Source organism: Ptiloglossa arizonensis, unplaced genomic scaffold, assembly GCF_051014685.1.
Source record: "Ptiloglossa arizonensis isolate GNS036 unplaced genomic scaffold, iyPtiAriz1_principal scaffold0082, whole genome shotgun sequence".
NCBI classification, from domain to species: Eukaryota; Metazoa; Arthropoda; class Insecta; order Hymenoptera; family Colletidae; genus Ptiloglossa; species Ptiloglossa arizonensis.
In genome coordinates this window covers 643,243-650,085 of record NW_027478452.1, presented here as the reverse complement: position 1 = coordinate 650,085, position 6,843 = coordinate 643,243, and positions in this window count along the sequence as shown.

The following is a 6,843-nucleotide window of genomic DNA, read 5'->3' as shown; positions in this document are numbered from 1 at the left end:
CAACAGGAATATTCGTGTTTGGTCAATCCGTTCGCCAGATATGGGCGTTTGAAGCTAAGAAATGGTTGAGAAGAGAACAAATTTATCGCCCTTCTGCTGCTCCAAACGCTTATCCGGAATGGCCTAAGGAAAATATAGACATACCATTGTAATCGGGCGAGCTTCTACTTTCAGACGCAACAGGAATTTTTGGGTTTGGTCAATCCGTTCGTTAGATATGGGAGTTTGAAGCTAAGAAACGGTTGAGAACACAACAAATTTTTCGCAATTCTGCTGCTCCAAACGCTTAACCAGAATGGCCTAGGGAAAAAATACACATACCGTTGTAATCGGGCGAGTTTCTACTTCAGGCGCAACAGGAGTTTTTGTGTTTGGTCAATCCGTTCGCGAGATATGGGAGTCTGAAGCTAAGAAATGGTTGAGAAGACAACAAATTTTTAGTACTTCCGCTGCTCCAAACACTTAACCAGAATGGCCTAGGGAAACAATACAAATACCGTTGTAATCGTAGGAGTTTCTACTTTCAGGCGCAGCAGAAATTTTTGGGTTTGGTCAATCCGTTCGCGAGATATGAGAGTTTGGAGCTAAGAAATGGTTGAGAAGAAAACAAATTTTTCGCACTTCTGCTGCTCCAATCGCTTAACCAGAATGGCCTAGGGAAAAAATAGACATACCGTTGTAATCAGGCGAGTTTCTGCTTTCAGACGCAACAGGAATATTTGGGTTTGGTCAATCCGTTCGCCAGATATGGGAGTTTGAAGCTAAGAAATGTTTGAGAACACAACAAATTTTTCGCACTTCTGCTGCTCCAAACGCTTAACCAGAATGGCCTAAGGAACAAATAGACATACCGCTGGAATCGGACGAGTTGCTACTTTCAGACGCAACAGGAATATTTGGGTTTGGTCTATCCGTTCGCCAGATATGGGCGTTTGAAGCTAAGAAATGGTTCAGAAGACAACAAATTTTTCGCATCTCTGTAGCTGCAAACGCTTAACCAGAATGGCCTAGGGAAAAAATACACATGCCATTGTAATCGGGCGAGTATCTACTTTCCGACGCAACAGGAATTTTTGGGTTTGGTCAATCCGTTCGCGAGATATGGGAGTTTGAAGCTAAGAAATGGTTGAGAAGGCAACAAATTTTCAGCACTTCTGCTGCTCCAAACGCTTAGCCAGAATGGCCTAGGGCAAAAATACACATACCGTTGTAATCGGGCGAGTTTCTACTTTCAGACGAAACAGGAATATTTGGGTTTGGTCAATCCGTTCGCCAGATATGGGCGTTTGAATCTAAGAAATGGTTGAGAAGACAACAAAGTTTTCGCACTTCTGCTGCTCCAAACGCTTAACCAGAATGGCCTAAGGAACAAATAGACATACCGTTGTAATCGGACGAGTTTCTACTTTCAGACGCAACAGGAATATTTGGGTTTGGTCAATCCGTTCGCCAGATATGGGCGTTTGAATCTAAGAAATGGTTGAGAAGACAACAAATTTTTCGCACTTCTGCTGCTTCAAACGCTTAACCAGAATGGCCTAAGGAACAAATAGACATACCGTTGTAATCGGGCGAGTCTCTACTTTCAGACGCAACAGGAATATTGGTGTTTGGTCAATCCGTTCGCCAGATATGGGCGTTTGAAGCTAAGAAATGGTTGAGAAGAGAACAAATTTATCGCCCTTCTGCTGCTCCAAACGCTTATCCGGAATGGCCTAAGGAAAATATAGACATACCATTGTAATCGGGCGAGTTTCTACTTTCAGACGCAACAGGAATTTTTGGGTTTGGTCAATCCGTTCGTTAGATATGGGAGTTTGAAGCTAAGAAACGGTTGAGAACACAACAAATTTTTCGCAATTCTGCTGCTCCAAACGCTTAACCAGAATGGCCTAGGGAAAAAATACACATACCGTTGTAATCGGGCGAGTTTCTACTTCAGGCGCAACAGGAGTTTTTGTGTTTGGTCAATCCGTTCGCGAGATATGGGAGTCTGAAGCTAAGAAATGGTTGAGAAGACAACAAATTTTTAGTACTTCCGCTGCTCCAAACACTTAACCAGAATGGCCTAGGGAAACAATACAAATACCGTTGTAATCGTAGGAGTTTCTACTTTCAGGCGCAGCAGAAATTTTTGGGTTTGGTCAATCCGTTCGCGAGATATGAGAGTTTGGAGCTAAGAAATGGTTGAGAAGAAAACAAATTTTTCGCACTTCTGCTGCTCCAATCGCTTAACCAGAATGGCCTAGGGAAAAAATAGACATACCGTTGTAATCGGGCGAGTTTCTACTTTCAGACGCAACAGGAATATTTGGGTTTGGTCAATCCGTTCGCCAGATATGGGAGTTTGAAGCTAAGAAATGTTTGAGAACACAACAAATTTTTCGCACTTCTGCTGCTCCAAACGCTTAACCAGAATGGCCTAAGGAACAAATAGACATACCGCTGTAATCGGGCGAGTTGCTACTTTCAGACGCAACAGGAAAATTTGGGTTTGGCCAATCCGTTCGCCAGATATGGGAATTTGAAGCTAAGAAATGGTTGAGAGGACAACAAATTTTTCGCACTTCTGCTGCTCCAAACGCGTGACCAGAATGGCCTAGGGAAAAAATACACATACCGTTGTAATCGGGCGAGTTTCTACTGTCAGACGCAAAAGGAATTTTTGGGTTTGGTCAATCCGTTCGCGAGATATGGGAGTTTGAAGCTAAGAAATGTTTGAGAACACAACAAATTTTTCGCACTTCTGCTGCTCCAAACGCTTAACCAGAATGGCCTAAGGAACAAATAGACATACCGCTGTAATCGGGCGAGTTGCTACTTTCAGACGCAACAGGAAAATTTGGGTTTGGTCAATCCGTTCGCCAGATATGGGAGTTTGAAGCTAAGAAATGGTTGAGAAGACCACAAATTTTACGCACTTCTGCTGCTCCAAACGCTTAACCAGAATGGCCTAGGGAAAAAATACACATACCGTTGTAATCGGGCGAGTTTCTACTTTCAGACGCAACAGGAATATTTGGGTTTGGTCAATCCGTTCGCGAGATATGGGAGTTTGAAGCTATGAAATGGTTGAGAAGACAACAAATTTTACGCACTTCTGCTGCTCCAAACGCTTAACCAGATTGGCCTAGGGAAAAAATACACATACCGTTGTAATAGGGAGAGTTGCTGCTTTCAGACGCAACAGGAATATTTGGGTTTGGTCAATCCGTTCGCCAGATATGGGCGTTTGAAGCTAAGAAATGGTTCAGAAGACAACAAATTTTTCGCACCTCTGTAGCTCCAAACGCTTAACCAGAATGGCCTAGGGAAAAAATACACATACCGTTGTAATCGGGCGAGTTTCTACTTTCAGACGCAACAGGAATATTTGGGTTTGGTCAATCCGTTCGCCAGATATGGGCGTTTGAATCTAAGAAATGGTTGAGAAGACAACAAATTTTTCGCACTTCTGCTGCTCCAAACGCTTAACCAGAATGGCCTAAGGAACAAATAGACATACCGTTGTAATCGGGCGAGTTTCTACTTTCAGACGCAACAGGAATATTTGGGTTTGGTCAATCCGTTCGCCAGATATGGGCGTTTGAAGCTAAGAAATGGTTCAGAAGACAACAAATTTTTCGCACCTCTGTAGCTCCAAACGCTTAACCAGAATGGCCTAGGGAAAAAATACACATACCGTTGTAATCGGGCGAGTTTCTACTTTCAGACGCAACAGGAATATTTGGGTTTGGTCAATCCGTTCGCCAGATATGGGCGTTTGAATCTAAGAAATGGTTGAGAAGACAACAAATTTTTCGCACTTCTGCTGCTCCAAACGCTTAACCAGAATGGCCTAAGGAACAAATAGACATACTGTTGTAATCGGGCGAGTTTCTACTTTCAGACGCAACAGGAATATTTGGGTTTGGTCAATCCGTTCGCCAGATATGGGCGTTTGAAGCTAAGAAATGGTTCAGAAGACAACAAATTTTTCGCACCTCTGTAGCTGCAAACGCTTAACCAGAATGGCCTAGGGAAAAAATACACATGCCATTGTAATCGGGCGAGTTTCTACTTTCAGACGCAACAGGAATTTTTGGGTTTGGTCAATCCGTTCGCGAGATATGGGAGTTTGAAGCTAAGAAATGGTTGAGAAGGCAACAAATTTTCAGCACTTCTGCTGCTCCAAACGCTTAGCCAGAATGGCCTAGGGCAAAAATACACATACCGTTGTAATCGGGCGAGTTTCTACTTTCAGACGCAGCAGGAATATTTGGGATTGGTCAATCCGTTCGCTTGATATGGGAATTTGAAGCTAAGAGATGGTTGGGAACACAACAAATTTTTCGCACTTCTGCTGCTCCAAACGCTTAACCAGAATGGCCTAGGCAAAAAATACACATACCGTTGTAATCGGGCGAGTTTCTACTTTCAGACGCAACAGGAATATTTGGGTTTGGTCAATCCGTTCGCCAGATATGGGCGTTTGAAGCTAAGAAATGGTTCAGAAGACAACAAATTTTTCGCACCTCTGTAGCTCCAAACGCTTAACCAGAATGGCCTAGGGAAAAAATACACATACCGTTGTAATCGGGCGAGTTTCTACTTTCAGACGCAACAGGAATATTTGGGTTTGGTCAATCCGTTCGCCAGATATGGGCGTTTGAATCTAAGAAATGGTTGAGAAGACAACAAATTTTTCGCACTTCTGCTGCTCCAAACGCTTAACCAGAATGGCCTAAGGAACAAATAGACATACCGTTGTAATCGGGCGAGTTTCTACTTTCAGACGCAACAGGAATATTTGGGTTTGGTCAATCCGTTCGCCAGATATGGGCGTTTGAAGCTAAGAAATGGTTCAGAAGACAACAAATTTTTCGCACCTCTGTAGCTGCAAACGCTTAACCAGAATGGCCTAGGGAAAAAATACACATACCGTTGTAATCGGGCCTGTTTCTACTTTCAGACGCAACAGGAATATTTGGGTTTGGTCAATCCGTTCGCGAGATATGAGAGTTTGGAGCTAAGAAATGGTTGAGAAGAAAACAAATTTTTCGCACTTCTGCTGCTCCAATCGCTTAACCAGAATGGCCTAGGGAAAAAATAGACATACCGTTGTAATCAGGCGAGTTTCTGCTTTCAGACGCAACAGGAATATTTGGGTTTGGTCAATCCGTTCGCCAGATATGGGAGTTTGAAGCTAAGAAATGTTTGAGAACACAACAAATTTTTCGCACTTCTGCTGCTCCAAACGCTTAACCAGAATGGCCTAAGGAACAAATAGACATACCGCTGTAATCGGACGAGTTGCTACTTTCAGACGCAACAGGAATATTTGGGTTTGGTCTATCCGTTCGCCAGATATGGGCGTTTGAAGCTAAGAAATGGTTCAGAAGACAACAAATTTTTCGCACCTCTGTAGCTGCAAACGCTTAACCAGAATGGCCTAGGGAAAAAATACACATGCCATTGTAATCGGGCGAGTTTCTACTTTCCGACGCAACAGGAATTTTTGGGTTTGGTCAATCCGTTCGCGAGATATGGGAGTTTGAAGCTAAGAAATGGTTGAGAAGGCAACAAATTTTCAGCACTTCTGCTGCTCCAAACGCTTAGCCAGAATGGCCTAGGGCAAAAATACACATACCGTTGTAATCGGGCGAGTTTCTACTTTCAGACGAAACAGGAATATTTGGGTTTGGTCAATCCGTTCGCCAGATATGGGCGTTTGAATCTAAGAAATGGTTGAGAAGACAACAAAGTTTTCGCACTTCTGCTGCTCCAAACGCTTAACCAGAATGGCCTAAGGAACAAATAGACATACCGTTGTAATCGGACGAGTTTCTACTTTCAGACGCAACAGGAATATTTGGGTTTGGTCAATCCGTTCGCCAGATATGGGCGTTTGAATCTAAGAAATGGTTGAGAAGACAACAAATTTTTCGCACTTCTGCTGCTTCAAACGCTTAACCAGAATGGCCTAAGGAACAAATAGACATACCGTTGTAATCGGGCGAGTCTCTACTTTCAGACGCAACAGGAATATTCGTGTTTGGTCAATCCGTTCGCCAGATATGGGCGTTTGAAGCTAAGAAATGGTTGAGAAGAGAACAAATTTATCGCCCTTCTGCTGCTCCAAACGCTTATCCGGAATGGCCTAAGGAAAATATAGACATACCATTGTAATCGGGCGAGTTTCTACTTTCAGACGCAACAGGAATTTTTGGGTTTGGTCAATCCGTTCGTTAGATATGGGAGTTTGAAGCTAAGAAACGGTTGAGAACACAACAAATTTTTCGCAATTCTGCTGCTCCAAACGCTTAACCAGAATGGCCTAGGGAAAAAATACACATACCGTTGTAATCGGGCGAGTTTCTACTTCAGGCGCAACAGGAGTTTTTGTGTTTGGTCAATCCGTTCGCGAGATATGGGAGTCTGAAGCTAAGAAATGGTTGAGAAGACAACAAATTTTTAGTACTTCCGCTGCTCCAAACACTTAACCAGAATGGCCTAGGGAAACAATACAAATACCGTTGTAATCGTAGGAGTTTCTACTTTCAGGCGCAGCAGAAATTTTTGGGTTTGGTCAATCCGTTCGCGAGATATGAGAGTTTGGAGCTAAGAAATGGTTGAGAAGAAAACAAATTTTTCGCACTTCTGCTGCTCCAATCGCTTAACCAGAATGGCCTAGGGAAAAAATAGACATACCGTTGTAATCGGGCGAGTTTCTACTTTCAGACGCAACAGGAATATTTGGGTTTGGTCAATCCGTTCGCCAGATATGGGAGTTTGAAGCTAAGAAATGTTTGAGAACACAACAAATTTTTCGCACTTCTGCTGCTCCAAACGCTTAACCAGAAT